General features: G+C 43.8%; 1 long non-coding RNA gene across 2 annotated transcripts; it reads right to left on the bottom strand.

Annotated features, from left to right (window-relative positions):
• Positions 1–2,395: 2,395 nt before the first annotated feature.
• LOC144302571 (uncharacterized) lies at positions 2,396–21,354 on the bottom strand. Of its 2 annotated transcripts, XR_013369484.1 has the most exons (4): positions 21,234–21,354; positions 17,972–18,600; positions 6,688–6,959; positions 2,396–3,589 (listed from the first exon to the last, which is right to left on the bottom strand). It is a non-coding gene; the product is annotated as an uncharacterized LOC144302571 (long non-coding RNA). The 2 variants fall into 2 exon arrangements; XR_013369485.1 differs by lacking the exon at positions 17,972–18,600 and having other exon boundaries at positions 21,234–21,342.
• Positions 21,355–22,284: the final 930 nt, after the last annotated feature.

Raw genomic sequence — 22,284 nt, forward strand, 5'->3', positions numbered from 1 at the left:
ATGAACGAATTAGGGGCTTCTGGGTTTGGTAGCTTGGTCACTTGGGTGGGAGGAGGCAAGTAAACTGGGCCCCCATACCCCACTTCAATCAAAGGCACTCTGCCTTTATATACTGTATATATTGGAGATCTAGGTCTGGTGTGTTTGGGGGATAAAAGGAAGGAGGTTTTATAGCTTAGGAAAAAAAAAAAAAGATGAGTTCTTTGAGTTCTTTCCTGTTGAAATGTTTTGTGCTCTTTCATGATTTCTAGACCAAACCCCTCAGCTCCAGACTTGGAAAAGAAGTAAAGAAAGAGACAGTTGAGGGAAGAACAGTCAACAGGGTGACCAATCCTGAAGAACAAGGTACTTTCTCTCCCCATGACCTTTGGAGAGCCACTTATTTCCCTCCTAGAGTTTGGGACAGGCCAAAATCACTAGATGGGCCACAGTGATGCTGTCTATTTCTTGAGCATGTTTCTTCCAGACTCTGACAATTTATGTAAAGGGAGGAATATTTTTACCTGCCCTTGGATGGCATCCAGGTCTGGGGTGGAGGGTGGCAGCTGTTTAACAGCCCACGGTAACACTGCACAGCAATTAGGGCAGGAAGTGAAGAAGGCTGCATCGCCCAGGTGGAATTGAGGTCAAGAGAATGCAATACCTCAAAACTGAATTCATTCTCCTGCCCCAACTGGATGTCCTCCACCAATGACTGGGGCATCTGGGAGAGCAGGGGTGGTTTTCTTAGGAGGAAAGTCCTTAAGGCCATGGCCTGGGGTAGATACTGGTGTGCAAGAACAGGTCAGGAGCAAGACGATGCCAACCTCACTGTGCTTGGGGACTGCATTTCTGGTGGTAAGCGAAGAGAAGGTTGAGGAGGGATTTCTGGGTCAGGGGAACCAGGTAGCTGATTATTAGGATGGTCCAGGGAACAGATCATAGCCATTTCCTTCAGTCAGAAACAGTAGCAAGAACGGAGCTTTTTTTCAGGGGACCAGGCACTTCACAGGGAGTCTACCTTCTTGCTCAGAATTCCCTTTCATCATCACTTCCAGCCTCACTATTGTCCCTCTTGGGTAGCCTCTGGGCTTGGCAGTTCTTCTGATGGAGGGAAAGAGCCTTTTCTTTCTTATTTCTCTCATTGTGTATTTACACTTGGGCATGGAACAGGGTTGAGTCAACATCACCCCATAAACCTTGGGCCATAGAATGGAAGTCAAGGGGCTTCATATTCATGTCAAGAAACAGAACCATTGAGAGAATTTGGATTTATTTTTAAAAGTAGCACAGTTGTCTCTCTCCCCATGCTTAGTGGGAAAGTTTGTGGAGGTGATGAGGGATTGTAGTGCAGTCAAAGGATTTTAGGGCTGGAAGGGGCCCTAGAGATTGCATTTGGCTTAAAGAAATTGTGTTGGCTCCACCTTTGAAATACATATCCGGATCTAATCACTTCTCACTGCCTGTAGCTACCCCTCCCTGGATGGTTGCAATCACTTTCTACCTGGTCTTCTTGCTTCTTCCCTTGAGCCTCTCAGTATATTTGAAACTGAGAAACTCAGTATATTTGAAACTCACAAGTGAGAATGACCCTTTCGAAATGTACATCGAATCATTTCACTCCTCTGCTGAAATCCCTGCCTTGGTGTCCATTTCTCTCAGAGAGAAACCCCGATCCTCAAAATAGCTTACAAGGCTCTGCAGGGTCTCTCTGACCTTAGCTCCTGTAACCCTCCCCAGCGCCCGCGGATCACCATGGCTGGCCTCCTGGCTGCTCCTAGAGTAATTCGCTTCTCTCTCCGGGCATGCTATTCCCACCTAGCTGCTTCTAAATCCTCTCCTCTCCTTCAAGTCTACTCAGATTTCACCTTCTCTCTCTCTCTCTCTCTCTCTCTCTCTCTCTCTTTTTAAGGAGTATTTATTTACTTATTCATGAGACACACAGAGAGAGGCAGAGACACAGGCAGAGGGAGAAGCAGGCTCTCTGCAGAGAGCCCGATGCGGGACTCGATCCCAGGACCCCAGGATCACGCCCTGAGCCAAAGGCAGATGCTCAACCACTGAGCCACCCAGGGGCCCCCAGATTTCATCTTCTTGATAAGAACTTCCTTGACCTTTGATAGGTCAGCCTGCAAGTCCCTCCCCACCGCCCCAAACCTGGGACTTCTGCTCCCCTTCTGCTGCTCTACTTCATCCCCTATTAGACTTAACACCTAATACAAAAGGCGCTCTTCATATTTCTTGCATTGTTTAAAATTCGTTTCTGCCTGCCAGGGCATAAGCTTTGCAGGGGCATAGACCTTCCTGTCTTATTCAATGAAGTATGTCTGCCTCGTGGCCAAGCTGGCTGAATTAAAGAGGGTGCAACTTTTTTTTTAAACATTTTATTTTGAAGCAATTTCAAATTTACAGAAGGGTTACAAAAACAGCACGAAGGAGTCAAGCATACCCTTCATGGACACAAGTTAACATTTTACCATCATGTTTCCTTCAAGATGTTTAATGATATGAATATTAGCATTAATCATGGTAAGAGTACCAAAATTCATATGTTGAAATCATAGCTCCCAAGGTGATGCTATAGGGAGGCAGAGCCTTTAGGAAGTGCTTAGGTCATGAGGGAGAAGCTCCCCTGAATGGGCCTGGTGCTCTTACAAAGGAGGCTCCAGAGAGAGCTATCTCTTGGCCTTCCGCCACGTGAGGACACAGCGAGAAGGGGTCAGCTGTGAACCAGAAGGTGGGCTCTCACCGGACCACGACCACACTGGTGTCTCGATCTTGGACTTCCCAGCTGCCAGAACTGTGAGAAATAAGATTTTCTTCCTGATAGGCTCTCCAGTCTGTGATGTTTTGTCATAGCAGCCTGAACAGACTAAAACTCATGTGTAGAATTCTCTAGGCTTGCCAAGGGTTTTTTTTGTTTTGTTTTGTTTTTTTTAATGCATTAGCCTACTGACTGCTGCCTATCTCCAAGCTATGGCACCTATAAATGGATGAGAAGGGTGCGGCTCATCAGGTTCAGGTGAGATCATGCTTAAAGTCACAGCAGTGGCCAGGGCAAGAGCAGAGCTAGGATGAGAGCTGCTTTCTCACCTCGCAGCGGGCACCCTCACTTTTGCCCAGGGCCGACTGGGTGAGGCCCATCTCGCCCTCCTCTGCCCTTACCATGCCCTTACCATGTCGGCACCCTGGGGCAAGAGTGACTCTCTGACAAAGTGAAGTTAGCAGCTGCCTCCTCCAGGCTGGGGTGCCCCTCAGACAGCTGAGAACAGTGCCACAATGTGGGCCTGAGTCACCGCATTCTTTTCCTTCCACCACACGTGCTGCCTTCACTCAGTCCCTCTGCCCTGTGCCCGTGGCGTCCGTGTAGGCGATGGGCTGCCAGCCTGGCACTGAGCGCAGGGTCCTCAGGCGCCCTCCAGCCTGGTGACTGAGATGCCATCTGGCACCCGTCGCAGCTGCAAGGCCTCTGGTCTGGCCCCAGGAAGCAGGAGGACTGGAGCATAGTAGAAGTCTGGAGAAGACTTTCTGCTTCTGGTCCAGCCTCTGTCACTTCCTAGAAGGGACAAGGGACAAGGTCATGGTCCTCTCCAGGCCTCAGCTGCCTCGGCTGTAAAATCGAGAGAACAGATAGTTCTGAGACTGATCATGATTGCTTGATCCTGAATTGTCTCAACCCATGATTCCTATATATTCAAGGAAGATGTTTCAGGCCTTGATCCCCAAATAGGAACCCTGCCAAGCATGAGGATGCATCCATAGAGACAAAGGAGGGACAAGAAATATCATAAGGAAAGGGATCTCATATAAAAGCTATTATTAGGATTAAATGAGTTAATATGGGTAAAGCATGTAGCACCAGAGATCAAAACATATTTGCGATGATAGTGGTGAGAAGAGCATCTGCCACTGAGTCTCTCTCTGTGCCTGTCACCCCCACCACCCCTCCACGCCAGGCTCTCATGTTCTCAATTCTGAAATTCTGCAGGGGCCTCCAGTGTAATCTACTGGTGATGAGTACCTCCCCTCTCCAACCCAACCTGCATACTGCTATCTGAAGGATTTCCCTAAAACACTGTTGTGTCATGCGTCTCTCTCCTGCTCAAAACCCTTCAGTGACTTTGGCAGCCTCTTGAGTTAGGTTCAAATGACTCCTCCTGGAAGTCAGGCCCCTCAACAAACAAAGTCCCAGACTCTCTTTCCAACTATCCCCCTACATACACATACACACTCATCTATCCAGAGCTTCGGTAAACCTATGGCCCTCCAGACAAACTGCCCATCCCTTGCTGAGAGAGATAAGATGGTACAGTAGTTAAGAATTGGGCTCTGGGGTCAGAGAACCTAAGTTTGAGGAGCTGTGTGGACTTGGGTAAGTTGTATGACCTCTCTGAGCTGCAATTTTCTAATCTGTAAATGAAGATGTTATAATGGCACCTCTTGAGGGATGTTTGTGAGGATAAAAGAAGTATGGAAAGCAATGGATATAGAGTAAATATTCAATAAAAGTTTCTTATTATTTTATCGTTGCACTGAACATGTCTGCGTTACTGCATGTCCCTTGTCTGCTAACTGCCTGCCTGCCTGATGAAACTCTCCTCCTTCCTCTCACTCACTCACCTGAGCCACTCCCTTCTTGCCCTTCAAAAGGTAACAGCTTGATTAGGCTTGATTTCCTCCCTGTAAAGTCCTTGGGGGCAGGGAAGAACCTTCCCCTCAGAAGTCTCTGGAAGACGTGCCCAGCACCCAGAAGCTCTCAATAAGTCTCTGTTGGGTGACAGATTGAAGGGATGTGATCATGAAGGCTCAATGATGACTAAAGTCATGAACAAGTGAAGTCTGGGGAAGCCAACACCCTGATGTACTGGGGATATATGCAACTTCCCAAACTGGGGACTCAGGCTGGCTGAGCATGGGCTCTGAGCAGGAATGCTCCCCTTTCATCACTGTCCCAGAGGTAAAGCTGCTCGAGAGCCCAGATCCAAGTGGCCTTCTCTGCCCAGGGCCCTCTTGTGCCAGAACAGGTGCAGGGTGTGATGGACAAGCCCTGGAAGAAACAGTGCGGGGGCTGTCAGATATTGGGGCTGTACTCGGACACATCTCTAACTTGCTAAGGCAACTTGGAGGAATCACTTTTCCCAGCTCTCTGAAGGGGAAATTTGGGCCAGATCATGGTTCTTAAAGTTCATGCCTCAAAACAGCAAAATCGGGGTCCCCCAGGAGCTTGTTAGAAATACAGATCATCAACCTCACCCCAAAATTCTGAGTCAGCAACCCTGCAGGGCCATCCAGCCATTTGTGTTTTATCCAGCCCTCCAGAAGATCTGAGGGCCACGCAAGTTTGAGAAACACTAGGCTGGACCAGTGGCGGCTTTCGAGGCTCTTCGCTAGTTTCTATTTGAAATCGTTTGTAATTGCAGTGGACCCTGTTTCTGTTTGATTTGTTTGCTTCGTGTTTTCATAATGAAATCTCAGGCAGATGCCCAATATGTAAAGTAGCCTAGAGCAGAGCCTCCCTCTGGTTGACTCTCTGACTCTCTCCCCGCTCCGACTCTCCCCGTTATGCACACTGTACCCATCTAGCAGGCCTCCAGCCAGCTGAAGAGCACAGGGTTTGGAGGTTGTCAAGCGCAGTGGTGCCGGTGAGCTGCACCTCCCGAGAAGGCACCCCTGCAGGCTCCCTGCTCAGGGCCCCCGGTAGGCACTGTTGCATATCCAGAGGACTGATGTGGAGTGGGTCCCAGGCCTTGGGGAGGGTGGCACTGAGGCATGAGGGAGCCCCTGGTCAGGAGAGTGGCGGAAGCTCAGTGGTGCTGACCAGGTAGGCGTCTGTCCTGCGGCTGTTGAGCCCCATTTGAGCATGTGAGGCGGGAGCTACCCTGAGGGGGATGGAAGTCATACTTCATTTCCTCGCTGGCTACTTTGGGAGACAATATGGTACAGCTCAGATTTTATATCTTCCCTTTCATGAAGCTCAGCAGATCACGTGAAGCAGTCAAGAGGCCTGCAGAAATACTCCTCATTCTACAATGGTTTCTGTACTTTCTACTTCTCCCCTCTGGCTATGAGGATGGATGAGTCACTTGAATTCTTTATTTCATTTTCTGAGGTAAAGATGATGGTGGGGGGTGGGCGTGGGGGAAGCCCATGATCAGAGTACTTCACAAAAGAGGCCACACTGGTGGAGAAGCAGAAGGGAGAATGCTTTGAGGACTGTTATAAAGGGTAGAGGATGGCTGGGATATTCTCTAAGGGCAGAGACCCAGACAGAGGCCAGAAATTACTTCCCTGATGTAAGGTGGCATCAGAGAATGCCTGCTTTGCTCAATAGCAGAGAGAATGCCAGCAGCAGGGGATGGGGAATGGGGGTGTGCAGTGGAGGTGGAGAGGAGAAAGGTAGGTGTGGGGGCTCCCCAGTTGATGTGAAAGAGGCCATCTTCCTGATTCCGTCCCAGAATATGTGTGCCTGGTGCAGGTGGGCAGAGGAGATCTCTGTGGTCTGAGGCACTGACCCAGACAGTTATGTAATGGTGGTGTTCTCAGAAGGAAAGAAAGCGCCATGCCATGGGCAGCCACTGAAGTCCTCCCAATGTAGAGAGACCTCTTTCTTTTGGTCCCAGCACTACAGAATGGCACCCACGTCCCTTCAAATCACCGTGCTTTGGTTTCCACTTCTGGAAATAGAGAATAATTGTAATATCAACTCACATCTGAGAAAACACATAAAGCAGGCGTGATGTTAGCAGCTACCGTTTGTCCAATGTCCCCAGATACAGCATGCTTCATATCTGTGATCTCATCTGGTCCTCCAGTCAATCCTGGGTGGAAATTGTCATCCTCGCGAGGAAACGTAAGACTTGGAGAGGTTGCGTGTTCTCCCAAGATCCCAGAGCAAGTCAGTGGTGGTACAGATTTACTGATTCCCAGTTCCTGGTTTTCTCCTAAGGCCTGCTGCTTCCCTGTTAGTGAAATAGGAAGACCTTTCAAGAGAAAGATTACTCCTTAGTTGTGCCATTATGGTTTCCTGTTGCTTCAAATGCTTGTGATCTTCACAAACCATATTACATTCCTCCCTCCCCCCACTCAGCCTTTTCTCTCCATGAAGACTGGCCCCATGCTTCCCTGGGACAAGTTGGCAGGAAACTTGCCTGTGACTTTTGCCCTATTTACCCCTTAGTCCAGACATAATTCCTTAGGATTCCACGGGGCTCGTTCCATTTTCTAGTCTCAATTAGAGTCAGTGGGAAACATTACTTTCCTATAAACTCCATTAAGTTCAAAGACTATTTAAACATTGAGATTGTATGACTTTATAACCTAGGAGGGTTAAACAAAGGTGTTCTGGGGGGCGGGGATTATTGCACGTGGTCATAAATCACTGAGTTAAGATGAGAAGTGTGTAGGCTCAGGAAATGGGCAGTTCTGTAGCTGGGGGCCTCTTCCCACCTGCTCACGTGATGGCAGGCCCCTCACCTGTCTCTGAATTCCCTTTTCACCACATTTCTGAAATAGGGGTGGTAACAGCTGTCTATGAAATGCTTTGTGACCAGGCAGCAGGCGTTGTACTGTGGCCAAGTATTATGGAACAGATGAGCTTTGTCTGAACCCATCTCCCAAGGCATTCAAGTGTGGAATATTTGGAGGAACACAAAATGCCATTGCTGGAAGGGTGTTTTAGCAGTGACCTAGCCAAACCAACCACTCTCTAAATATATGCTCTTTACACTACTCTCATGGGAGGATGATCCAACCTTTGCTTGAATACCTCCTATGACAGCAAGCTCACTATTCCGTTTCTCTGTTGTCTATCTCTGTTAGGAAGAGGAGTTTCAGAAAGATGATTGCTTTTAATTTCATTCCTTGCCTCCAGTCTGTCCTCCAAGAATACCCCAAATGAAATCTAGTTTCTACCTCCACTTCCACTCTTTTCAGGCACATGATGTACTTGAGGATGGCTTCAGTGGTCTTTCCTTCAAGAGCCCCTTGTTGCCGTGTGGGCACCATGTTTGGGGGAGGTGGAAAAGGTGACATTGAGGTGTTGGGCTCTGCCTTTGTCTCTTCCAGCCTTTGAGGACTAGGAACAAGGCCCCTCCTATACAGCCTCACATCTATGACTCTACTGGGTGCATGGCAGCCAGGCCATTTTACTATGTAGCTTATCAGTCAGAGTGCTATTTCTTGCCCCTCCGCATAAGGACACAGTCAAACATTAATAAGAAAATTTAAAAAGGAGGAATGGATTAATTGAGTGTAGGATGAAATATTTCTATGATGGTTGCTGCACTGAGTTGGAAAAGAAAGGCGCTTGCTCTGTGGTGCGCACCTGTGGCCCTTGGAAGGGATATTGATCACAGATGGACTGGACTTCTGTTTAGTCATCTAGGGATTAGAAGCCACTAGTCCCTCCTTACCATGCACAATCCTCAAGACTGTAGGCTTACACAGGACAGCATTAAAAAAAAAAAAAACTGAAAAGGAGATTTATTCTACGCCAATGGCAGAGTTTCTGATAGCTCAAATGTTTGACATTCTAGGCTTCGTTTTCTATCTCAGGAGCAGAGTAGGGAAAGACAAAGGGATTGGAGTCTAAATGCCTGGGTTTGGGTAGGGGCTGTGTCACTGCTTGGTTAGGTGATTATTAGGCAATCACTTCACCCTTATGAGTCTCAGTTTTTGAGTCAGTAAAATGGAGAAAGAAAAATTCCTCAACTGTGGGGGAGGATGTGTGTGTGTGTGTGTGTGTGTGTGTGTGTGTGCATGCGCACATTATTTTCAGGATTAAATGAGTGTAAATTTCTTCTGTATACTTCATTAACTATCGTCACCTTTAGAATAGTCTGCCTAAAAGTCCCTTGCCAGTCATCCAAGATATCAAGTGCTTCTTTGTAAGGTGACAGCTTTTTACTGCATTCGGTCTTCTGGAAAGTTGGATTATATAAACACAAGCTTGAATCTTTACCATTCAGTCAGCATATATTAAAGAATATAACATAACTCTTAAGTGGTTCTACAAATGTTGGGAAATGGAAATCTTGTCTTCTATTTTGAAATCTTTGTCATATATTATAGATCCAGTCTCATGTATCTTTATAGTTTGTACATCAGGTCACTAGGAGAATGTCAATCATAAAGGAATCATACCCAGTCTAGGACCTTTGTTTGTTTGCTTTCCACCCACGCATTTATTCATCCATTAATTCATCCACCCAGTGACCATGTTTACTATGTCTCTGCTATGTGCTGTGAAGGATCCAGTGTGGTCCCTTGGCCAAAGAGCTCACAGTATATCTGGGGATATAAGAAGTATGCACACATAACAGCAATATATGGCAGGATGAAGTAAGTCCTACATGTTATCTTCAAACAAGCTGCTGTGGAAACTTGAAGAGGAAGCAGCTAAATCCATCTCCCCATGAGTAGGGAGAGGAGGATGGTTTCATGTTAGCTTTACCTGTCAGAACAAGTAAAATGAAATTGAAGCACACATACAGTGAAAGAGTGTAGGGCTCTGGAGGTTCCTGTCTCCCTCATTTCCTAACTGTGTGGCTTTGAGCAGTTCTGTCTCTGAGCTTTCTCATAATAGTATCCATCTCTTAGAATTGTTGTGAAGGTTAAATGAGATAATATGTTGTCTAGCATGTAGTAAGAGGCCGAGAAATGTTAGTTGATATTGTTATTTCACACAGGAGGTGGAGGCTGAGGTGAGACTCTATAGAGGAGTTAAAATTTTGAAAGAGTAATGGAAAGCAAGATGTTCCAGACAGAGAGAACAGTCAGAGCAAAAGGGGAAGAAAGTTTTCAGAGAAAGATGAGCAGCCCTATCTAGTACCACACAGTGAGGGGCCAATCATCAGAATGGGTGGGATTGGTGATGGTTGGTGGAAATTGCCAATCGTGGAAGGCTAAAGAATCTGATCTTAGTAGGTAAGGAGTTTCTACTGAGGTGTGTGTGCTTCCAGGAGAGTGTGTAAATCATACTGAAATCTTCATTTATATATACGTTTATTTACATAAGAGAAGTTTAAAAGTCCTATTATTTCCTATATGAATTATTTACAGGATGTTTGTTGGGGGTCAGATGACTTTATGTCACATCTCCAACTAAGCTTATTCTGAGGGATGGGTGGGGGTTCTAAGTCCCAGAGAGCCCAGGAGGTATTCGTACTGACGTTTTCATTTAGTTGGTTTCTTAAATTTTTGTATTCTTTACCTAGATTTAACTAAATAAACCCTGACAAAATGGACAACTGGTTTTAAAAAAATTCCTGCAAAAAAAAAACAAGCAAACAACAAGAAAATGGCAGAGATGACTTTTCTCCTATTCTTGGTTTTCCACTGGCCACATTTCAGGGGTTAAAGCCAATGATGACCTAATCAGATGTAGCAAGCAATAGGCCAAGAAGAAAGAAAGAAAGAAAGAAAGAAAGAAAGAAAGAAAGAAAGAAAGAAAGAAAGAAAGAAAGAAAGGAAGAGAAATTCTCAGGAAGAGAGCTTGAAATATGGGTTCACATTCACTGTTATTAATTAACTGTTATTAATGAAGAACTCTGTCTGGAGTGTTGATTGTGTCTTATGATGGTAGGAAAGATAGTATGATATTATGAAGATTAGCATACATTGTATTCTCTATTTTATATTTATATCTTCTTTTATAATTTGTTTTACTTTATTTTTATAATATGAATAATATATTGGCATGGTTTTGCACACATGCACATACACGTATTATAAATCCATTTGGTCACACAGGCAAATCTTTTTTACCAGGGGCGCTTAAAAAAATTTGGAGGCTTGCTGATTGTGGCCATGGGAAACCATTATTGGAGGGCCTTGAGTAGCGGGAAGCATGATCCAAGCTGTGTTTGGGGTGATAAACTTCACCACATTTTCTCAAGGAAAAAAAAGTGTTGCGCAAGGAATATAAGGAGGAGGAGTCCGAAGAGAGCCATTAAACAACTTGGTTTTTCTCCTTTTAAAAATGTTCTCTCTTTCCTGCTAAGGTAAACTCTGGACCACCTCAAATCACCAGCAGAAGCTATGTAGGATATGTTCTCAGAGCCAGGCTTTCTCTGGCTGCCTGCACAGGAAGAAGACTGCCTAGACATCCATCAGCTAATTTCCAGTCCTCTACAGTTTCTACTTTATAAGAAGCCAATCCTAAGCCAGTCCTCAGCTTTGACTCACAACAGAGGTTGACTGAGCTTGTCATGGAGGTTCCAGGCTTTCCTACCTGAAGGAAGCAGAATTCTAGAATCATCAGAGGCATGAGCTCTGGAGTCAGGCAACCTATGTCCAGCTCTGCTAGTCATTCCTGGATGCACCTTAGCTCACCTTACCTTCATTATGCCAGTTTCCTCATCTGTGAAGTGGGGATAACCATCATACCTGGGCAGTAGTGTTGGGGAGTAAATAAGATAACGAATGTAAAAGACAATACAATCCCTGGCATAGAATAAATTCCCAAGGAATGTGAGTTCTCATTACACAGGAATGAATTGGAGCATGGTCTGAAGGGCCCCAGGGGAAAAAAAGTGAAGGAGGCTTCCAGGAATACAGATCCTTTAATCTCCTTAAAGCAATATCCAAACAAAAGTATAAATCTCTATGGAAGCCAGCAAGCTCAGAGATGCCAGTTGGGGGGGGGGTGGGGTTGGGATGGTTGCCTCTGAGTCATCTGTCACTTCCGTCATCTCTGGCTATTGCCACAGTTTCTTGTGAAAAATTATGAAATAAATGGCCTGAGCAGTAATGCCTGGGTGAATAGGTGAACCACGGTGTGTGGCCAACCCTCTGTGCACTTTACATATTCTTAGGTTTAGTGGCCACTATGTGATTTAATTTCCTTAGAGAAAAGAAAGGCTAGTAATCATGCTCAGGAGGCCTTACAAATGCAAAGTGAACATTCCAAAGCCTTAAGTACCGGGTGGGATTTATGGGATGAAAAACAATGGGGTGGGTGGCAGGAGGAAAGTCCGCTCAGTTGTAGGCACACCCTTTTGTTTCCCAGATGTAGGAGTCCAGAAACAAGGACAGGTAATTGTGGGAATAATTTGGTTATCACACCAATAACTTTGCTTCTTTATACTGGGCCAGAGAATTCCCGAAGTGCTTTCGTATGTGATGACATCAATGAGGGTGATGATAAGAATAAATTCTTTCACTTGGCCCTTTATCACCTTCTTTCTCTTTCAATCTCCCAACAGTTCCTGCAGAAGTATTAGGATCCTCGTTTTACATGTGACAAAACTGAGCCTCAGAGACTTTGAGGAACCTGATCATAATCATACAACTTTGAAGTAGTAGAGTCAGGTAAAAACCCAGGTCTTTAGGTGAAGGCAGAGTCTTCTTTCTACCTTACCACTGCTACCTCCCCATTCTGCTCACATAATCTTCCTAAAATAGGCCAGATCCCTTCGGTCTGGAGGGAGCTTTCTTGTTCTATTGGACATTTTACTCTCACAGGCAGATCTGACCATTGCATTCACGTCGCTTTGTCAATTCCCCTATGACAGTGTGCATTACACCATATGGTGATGATCTTCTTATGAGTGTCTCTCCCACAGGACTGTGATCTCCTAAAGAACTGGGATGCAACCTAACTCTTCTGTATGTGCCCAGAACCTAGCTTGGAGCCTGGAGTGTGGTAGCTGCTTATTGATTGGATGATGCAAAATGAATGCCTCCAAACCAAATGTCCTCCTTACCTTTTCCTCCCTCTTCTATTCCTGTCTGTCCTTCTAGCCCCAGCTTAGGGCCCATGATGTGATCCATTGCTTCTGAACCTCTATGGAATCAGAGACTCTCAGCTATATTCTTAGAGCATATGTATCTTATCTCTTCAGCCTCCAGAGTTCTTGAGGGTAAAGATTACATCTGAGTGTCCAATAGGTCCCTTATGGGATCTAGGCTGGTTCAAGGTGGAGTGGGTGTATGGTAAGTGCCCTTGCCCACATTCATATGGTTGCCTGCACTTTGGCAAGAGTTGGTGGGACAGGTTGGTGGCTGAGCCCAGGATGCCTTGGCAGAGACCTAACTGGTAAGGGATAGAAAAAGCAGATGGCCAGGAGCCCAGTCTTTACCTGGCTTATCAGTATGCTTCTTTCGCAATTACTGAAACTATGTCTCATGGACACTTTTGCAGATGCGGAATTCCTTGAAGCCAGACAATAGATCGCTAAAGTGATCAAGCTTCAGGGCAAAAAGTTATCACTGCAACTTATTTGTGTAAAGGAGATGTGTGAACCAGACATTCATTGTCAGGAAGGAGCATATACAAGGGACCCAGTGCACCAGTTGGATGTGAACAGAAACAAACCAGGGAACTGGGATGCTGTGCTAGTTAATTAGTGAGTTGGTAAACCAGTAAGTTAGTTTGCTTAAATGAGGGAGGAAGACTGTGTTTAAAAATAAATTAAAGGAGGGTAACAACCAACAATTTCATCAAGTTGACCCAACAATTCCACTGTTAGAGATTTATTTTAAGAAAAAAATCCAAGACTAGGAAAAAGGATGGCAGAAAAGTGGCCAAAGCAGTATTATGGATAATAGAAGTGAATTGAAAATAATGTAAATTTCCCATAATACTGTTAGAATGCTGATATATTGACACTGACACTATATTCACTAAAGTAATATTTTAGGCCATTCAAATAGGTCATTTGAAAGACCACACTGGAATTGTCCATTGTATGATGCTTAAGGAAAAGACTAGAATGCAAAATCATATTTGTGTTGCATGTCCAACTCTGTGAAAAAATATGCTTTTTTGGAAAAGAAAGAAAAGAATGAAAATAGATGATTTTAAAGATAGTAAGTTTGTGGGTGGCTTTTTATTTCCATAATCATGGTATTATGTTTTTGTATAATATAAAAAAAAATTTATGTTAATCAGATGCTTAAAAGAAAAATACCTTAACAAAAGGTGTGTTGCACCCAGCAGTCATGTCAGGAAGCTAAACATTAGACATGATCCTTTTTGTACTCTTGTCTTCAAACACGGGTCCAGTTTAGATTTCTTTTACTGGTAACAAGTTTGAAATTGCATACTTGAAAATCTGAAAGACTTGGGACAAGTAGTTATAGATATGAATATGGAGATGGAGATGGATACAGATATGGATATAGATATAGTTTTCCCTTGAAAGACAGACCTCGTGAGCCCTCTCATGTATCACATGTCTCACGCACAACGACGCGTGTATATGAGAAGGAGAAAGATTATGATGTGCACATTTAATGCCCTTCAAAATGAATGAGAGCTTAAAAATCAGGGACACAGTGTTTAAGGAATCCAAGTGGGAAAAAGTTCTGGTCTTGTTTTCAAATGTTTGCCAGACACCCAGTCACCACCTGTCTTTCCCATATAGGTCTCCCTGTCGATCTGTTCTGGGAGTTAGCCCTGCAGAGCATCTTAGCAGTTGGAAGACCCAGACATCTTTGAGTTCACAGAAGATTAGTGGTCTGGGTTCTGAGTAAGTATCAAAGTATCAAAACCATAAACAGTATCAAAAACCATAAACACTCCTACCATCCTAAAACACTTCGATGTGGGTCTTTCAGGAATCCTATTTTTCTAGCTCTTGGAAAAAAATCCCAGGTCTTCCCACTAGATTAGCTCATTTATCTGCTTCCCTCAGACAGTAGCAATTGGAATTGTTAATAAAGCTATTAAAACAATACTTCAATTAAAAATGAACCAGTAAGTTTTACATACGACTTTTTAGCATTTTTATGGATCATATATTATGCAGTATCAATATCACAGAAAGTGATTACATATCTCTATTCCCTATGTCACAATTTTCACAGGCATTCAAAGTTCTAATGCGGGCAGTATTTCTTAAGTTTTCCTCCAGTATTTTTGTAAAGCTAGAATATTATAGCAAAAAAATGAATACAGCAGTATATTGCTCAATTTATTGCGATTTTTCTTTAATAGACACCATACCTTGAACTATTACAGCCAGAAAATGGATGGATTCCATGGCTAGTTTTAGCATTTATATATGAGTCTTCTCTCTCCTAATTTTCTTCTGATTTTACTATATTTTATTGGAATATAATTTATATTGCATATTGACACAGTGGCTTTCAATTTAGAAAAACTATTTTCTTCAAATAAATAAATATACCTTTAAAAGTGAACAGTCAAACTTTGATCTGTTTTGTTATAATAGTTTGCTAACAGTATTAACAGCAAGCAATAATTCACACCAAATAACAGGGGATAAGGTAAATTCAAAATTAGTTTTATTTTTCTCCAAAATTAATTTTATTTATCTATGTCTAAAGTGTCAATCTTTTAAATAAATGACAAAAGCTGAAAATTGCTTTCTTAGTTTTTTACTTAAGTCAAAACCTGTTCTTTTTCATAAGAGATGTAAAACCAGTTAAAATGATCTTGACATTCTTGTTTTCCTATCCAGTATAGTTCAATGACATAAATAGCCATTGTGCAATATACTTGGAGCAATCAAGTTGTACTGGACAATATTTACATTTAAAAACTTTACTTTTTTTTGTACTTTATTACCCATTTAGTTAAGAGTCTCATTGTGAAATTGCCACCCCAAATAATAAAAATTCATTCTGTTACTTTTTATCCATTTCCATGTTTGGCACATTCCAATACCTCATTCCAAATAATTTCTTCTAGATCCTGAAATTTCCCTGAAAAGATTGCTCCATTTGTGCCATGAAAAGCATCATTACATTTGGCTAAGTATTGGCTAAGTAATAATTTTCTCAAAACTTCATGTTAGCATTCAAGCATTTGTTTTGTCTTTTTTTGTATCTTACCAATTGTTTTGTGGCTTTTCCCTGCAGTTCACATAATCATGCATAAGTATTTTTGTATGCAAGTCAGTTTGTCCACTTTCATTATTTCTATCTTAAAGATTTAAGCAGGTCACCTCTTTATTTCTCATCTCTTCAATCTTTCTTATTTTCTTAGATCTTCCCATTGCCTTTTCTATTATCACCTAGATTTATTATTTTCATTTTCAATGATTTAAAACCGTGCTGTCCAATGTAATTGTCACTAGTCACATGTAGATATTTAAATTTAAATAGATTAGAATGCAATAAAAATAAAATTAATGTTAAAATCCCTCAGTTGTACTAGCCACATTTCACATGCTCAGTAGCCACATATATCTAGGACTATCGTTTTGGCAGCATGCATAGAACATTTTCATCATAGCAAGAAATTTTACTGGACAGTACTGATCTAAAGATGATAAAACAAGTTATTCATTTGCATTCAAAGTGTATAAAATTGAGTATATTTCATTAAAAATGTAAACAAAAGTAAATGTAAAAAAATTAAAATTAAAAATACTTTTCATTTTCTTTTTTTTTTTACTTTTCATTTTCAAAATTATTTCTTCTAAAATACTTTAAATATCAGAGTATTAATTAATGTATAAAAGGAAACTACAAATAAGTTATAATTAACATATCAACATTTTAAATAAAAATTATTTCCATAAAGCTAATTTTTTAAATTTACTTTTTAAAAATTAATTAAATCTTACTTATTTGTTTGAAAAGTTAAACTATTTATGACAGCTTTTAATGCCTACTTTGTTGAAAATGTTATGTATCTGTATCACACTTTTCATATAGATTATGTCTCAACCTATGTATATACAAATTTAAGAGTAATATGAGTTGTTTTTAATTTTGCAAAATATTCCTCAGCTGCCATATAAAATAGCTGGAAATCCACATTAATTGAAGACTATCTCCAGAGTCACGAATTAGAGCATAAAGAGAAGCAAGTAAATGGACACTAAGCACTACATTCTTATCAAGAATCTATTACACTTACTCTGTCTGAGAGGAAGGGATTCAGCATGTGAATTGTTTAATTTCTCTTACCTAAGTGCTGTAATGATTCAAATCCTCCCTGCTCTCCAAAGCAGTATCCATATGCAAAGTCTATAGTGGAATGACCCCCAAATTATATAACATCCAGATACAGTTGCCTTTTGTTTCAAGGACCTGCAGCAAAAGATCTGAAGATCGGGGGGCCTAAATGGTGCTCCTCACAAGAATGGATATATTTGGTTATCGTCTTGCTGTGCCAGCTCTGAAAACTGGATCTTGAATAACAAAAGTGTCCATGCTTTCTTTTTCAGATTTCTTTGTTTTCATGTTTATGGTATGCATCGGGGACCATCCTCAAAGGTAAAGCCACCGGCCCTCTGGCCTGGGCCTCAAGGCCATGTTAGTCAAGAGCCAGCCACATCAGTGTGTTAAGTGACAGGGCTAGGGAAAGCCAGCTGGACAGGCCTACAACATACACAATTGATGAAGCACTTCCAGGTACTACAACTCACGTACTCTGCAAGGAAGCCCAGGGAGGAAGGCATTATTATCCTTCAAGCCCATTTTACAAAGGGCAAACTGAGGCCATAGAAGAGGGAAGTCACTTGCTCAAGACAACAGAGCTGATAAGAGGTAGAGCCAGGGTTCAAAACCAGGACTATTTGAAGTCAATGCTCTTTGCCTAATCCCTCCACAGTCTCTCCTAATGTGGACAGCTGGCTGAGCTGTGGTGGGGTGGGGGAGAGCCTTGGTTCCCTGGACTCAATCCTCTGAAGGGAAGCCAAGAGCTTGGTGCTGAAACTACCTTCCTTTTAGGCTGAGGATAGACCTGAAGGCCACTGAGTTGAAGCCTAAGTGTGGATCCCTGGCAGGAAGGCGCTTGGGCGAGAGCTGTTGCCACCAATACATGGGTCTACTCACATCTCTACTCTGCCCAGAACTTGCGATGGGCTCCTCGGTGCCTTCTGCACAGGCCACATTCCATGGCATCTTGTTAAGAATATTTTCAGTCTTGCCCCAACCAACTTATTCCACAATCTCCCTTCCACCCCCACTGGCCTCCAGCACAGAGCCAACTTCAGTCTCCATGCACTCTGTTCTTTTGCCCCTCCTGCTTTTGAATGAACTGCTCCTCCACCTAGAATGCCCTGATTCTTCTCACCTGTCAGGAGATACCTTACACATCTGTCGGGTTATACTTCAAACATCACTCCTTGGTCACTTGTTCCCAGATGCCCACAGGAGTTGGGTCACACCCTCCTTTGAGGCCTCTAGAACTTCATTCTGAGCTAAGTCAGAGCCCCATCCATCATCACAGCAGATTTTGTCTATATATCCACTAGACAGTGAGCTTCTGGGTGACAGAGGCTGTGTCATATTGATGTCTTCATTCTCTCCACCCCCATCCCATGCTCTAAGCACCAACCCTAAGATATAGCAGCCTCTTAGTGAGTATTGAGTGTTGACTGAATGAATAAATAAGAGCCAAGGGAAGATGACCTTGAGGGCTTGGTTTCCTGGGAGGAGATTTTGCCCTCAGCACCCACAGCCCCCTTTGAGCAATGTCCCATCCATGGCATTGAGCCACTATCTGGGGCCATTGCACCAGCAGGAGCTTAGGGTGGGGCTGGTGTGAAAACAAACAGGGAAGACAAAAACAAGGGGTGTGTTGAAACCTTGAAAATGTTCTATTCCTTGGTGTTCAACCTTGCCACGCCTTCTAAGTCAGGTGGGTTCTTCGTCCGCTGCCCTGAGAAGATCCATTGTAGCTATGGGACTTTGGGATCAGAGCTGAGGGGGCGAAGGAGAGACAAGGGAATGTGAAATTGGCTTCCTTGTTTAGCTTTTCTCATTGTGTGAGTGTTTGTCTTTCCAGACAGAAGAAACCCTGACCTTCCCCGGCTTTAATTACCTAATTATTTTGACACCTTGGGCTGTTGCATCACCATAACACACTGCTTTGTCAGGGACACCGCAATTGGGTGTATCTACAGTTTGGGAGATGCAACTGACAGGAAACGAGTTTTGACAGTCTGGGAAATGTTGGGCAGAGGAAGGGTTCTGGATGGGGGGGAGCAGAGGAAGAGATGGGGGTGGCAGAAAAGGGAAGAAAGAGGAAGTGTTCTGTAGGGTGGGAAGAGAACATTCCAGGAAAGGGGGCAGCAAAGTTTGCAATGCTGGGTGTCTCTGGACGATTTTTCAGGTAGAGCTTCAGGGAGCTGGTGCCCAAGCAGGCAAACTGTTGTGCTACAGGTCTCCGAAAGGAACAAAATTAGAGAACCCACATTCTCATTCTAGGGGCGACCTCTGGTTGAGTTTTCTTTACCCGAGACCTCAGTTTCCTCTCCTTAGGAATAAGGCCAGATTTGGACTTTTTCCTCACATGCCCCAGAATGCTTCTTACTGAAATATTCTTGAGACAAATATGGAAGAAAGAAAACAGAAAACTTGACAAGTAGTACTATTCAAGCAGCTCATATTGAAGCTTCTGAAGACAAACATGGTTAGAGCATTTGTCAGAATTATGAAACACGGCCCCAGCCAAGTTCAGTCCCAGCAAAGTATTGTATATGGAGGAACCAAAGAAGCACATGATGTAGAGAAGCTAAAAGACTGGAAGATCCAAAAACTTGAGGACAAAGCAGTGCGTTTCCATGGTCTCAGCCTGGGATGGGAATCAGGAGATCTGGGTTTTATTACTTTACATATGTGGATCTGAATCTCCCAACTCTAGAATGAAGGGGTGAATCTCTGTGGGGTTTCTCTTCCTCGGGCTAGGGTGCAGGGTTACATAGCAAGGTACTGGAGGCCAGTTAAGTATGACACATCTTCCTGGAACATCAATTTTACCTGATGGCAAACATTTTAAAACATTGTTTTTCATTCAGAAATCAATTTGTGTGCTCGATAAATATTTATTGAGCCTTGGCTGTATGCCAGTTACTGTTTTAGGCACTGTTTTAACATCAAAGTAAATATGGATATATTATGGAGAAATGTGCATAATTTATATGATCTAAGGTAAACAAGGGTCCCTAAAATTATTTTTTCACATGCAGGGGCACTTCTGGCTGTGTTCATCTACCCTAACCTCAAGAAAATCATACATATTTGTTTTTTGCCCCAGGGCACAGTGCAATGGACAGGTGTGCCTGTGGTCATTAGTCCCTGTCCGGTAGATATGACCAATACTGTTCTGACCACCTGAAAATAAGAAAAGCTTTCTGTTGGACAACAGGCTGGATGTTCATATCCAGCAGACAAAAGTGAGGAAAAGTAACCTTTAATAACTACCATCACCTGCCTATAGGTAGTAAGTGTATAAGCCTTTTTAAAACAATTTCATGTAACCTTCATAACCGTCCACCCGCAAATTCAGTATCGCTCTCCCCATTTGACATCTCAGGAGAGGAAACAGAGGCTCGAAGATGTATAGGAATTTGATCAAAGTCTCAGGACTAATAAATGGAAGACATAAGATTCCATCCTGCTTTTTGGCCTGGCTCTAAGCTAATCCCCTTCTCACTCTATGACCCCATCCTCTGTAGGTGACAGTGATCCTATTGTCTCTCCCCTTGCTATCTCTCTCTCTCTATCTCACAACAGGGCAATGTAGTCCTAAACCCAGATGCCTAGGATGCAGTATTAGAGAGAAAATGTACACGACCTCATCCACAGAACCACCAAATGTCAGAATTGGACAGGATCGTAGAGGTTGTCCAATATCCTTGTTTGCAGGGAGGAAACCTGGGGCCTGGGTTATAAAGCGAACATTTGTGAGAAGAAACTCTGATGTTAGCAAGACTTATATCAAGGTTCAGCACTGCACATACACCTCATCCCCCGAGACCCTGAAGTCCCTTAAATCTCCCAGGATTCACTTTCCATCTCTATAAAGTGAGATGAAAGAGTGAAATAATGCACACTCAGAAGGCTGTTGTAAAGCCTGTATAAAATCATGGACATGCACGTATGCCCTCAAGTACAGATGTATCTGGCTCACCTGATTCTCCCAGCACAGACCCAGTCCTCAGACAAAGGCATCCTGACTCCCAGTTAAATATCTCCTACTGACCCCAGTGTTGGAGACCGTCCACGCTATTTTTTTGTTTGTTTGTGTTGTGTGGATTTTAAAAGATTTTATTTGTTTATTTATAAGAGACACACAGAGAGAGGCAGAGACATAGGCAGAGGGAGAAGCAGGTTCGCTGTAGGGAGCCCGATGCGGTACTCGATCCCAGGACCCCGGGGCCAAAGGCAGATGCTCAACCACTGAAGCACCCAAGCACCGCCCCCCATCCATGCTGCTGCAAAGAAGCTGCAGCCCCCCCAGCAACAGGCTGACAATCCTTTGCAAAAGAGGGATGAGCGCACACTTTTATAACCCGAGAAAACAAAGCCAGCAGCGCACGGTCTGTCCTTACCCTAAGATGCTCCTTGTGGGAGGGCAACACACAACACAAATAGCATGGTTAAGTGCCTGGAGTGAGCTGGCCACTGTGCCCAGAGCAGCCTAGATGAGGTCCCTCTTCTTCAGGAGCAAGTCCTGGGGGAGGGAGGGGGGGTGAGGGAGTTTCCCCAGAGGAAGTGACTCACTCAGGGAGTGTCCCTTTGATACGGCAGGAGCCAAGCCAAATCTGTTTTGATTACTACAACATCAAGTAATGTTGATGCCCCCCACCCCCACCCCGCCACCACCACCCTCAGTTTCTCCCCAGGCCCTCTCCTCTGAATCCACAAGGTAAATTTATGGGCAGAACATTCTGCAGGGTCGTGCCAAACATGGAAGTGCCAGCTCCTCTGGAGTGCCCTCTTTAAAGTTTTCCAAGTGTGATCCTGCTATCACCACATCAGCCCCGAGAGGAGAAACGTGGGAAACATTCACCCCTTGGGGATATCACTGGAGAAACTAAAGCCCAGAAAAGATTCATTGTCTGCCTGTGAATCAGTATTGGAAAATACTGGAACCCAGGAATCAATCCTGGTTCCTGCTTCTCAAGCTCAGCCACCAGGCCCTTCCCAGCCCTTGCTTTGTGGCCTCCTGGGGACCAGAGTCCAAACCTCCATTGGATGTGGAAGCCCCGGCACCTGCCTGCCACCACGAAGGGCATGGCACATAATAGGCACTTGGCACAAATGTCACTCAGCGACCAAGACATCAACTCTTCTCTGAAGCTTCCTGGTACGCTCATCTGTAAAGCGTCGGGGTTATATTAGATGATCTCCGAGACACCATCCATTTCTAACTGCTATGCTTAGGCCCGCTGAGCACCTTAAGTTTGTAAATGGGAATAGTGCAAAGCATCACGATGACGAAAGGAGGTTGAGGGCCGAAGGATGGATGGAGGACCTACCGCTGGACGTGCAAGGGTTAAAAATGAGGGAGAGGTATGAGATTCAAGCCCTGACCTCACAGGGCCCACAGCCAGGGGCAAGATGACATCCTTGCCAAAGATAGGATTGGCAAGCAGGGCT

The sequence above is a fragment of the Canis aureus genome, chromosome 31 (genome assembly GCF_053574225.1).
Source record: "Canis aureus isolate CA01 chromosome 31, VMU_Caureus_v.1.0, whole genome shotgun sequence".
NCBI classification, from domain to species: domain Eukaryota; kingdom Metazoa; phylum Chordata; class Mammalia; order Carnivora; family Canidae; genus Canis; species Canis aureus.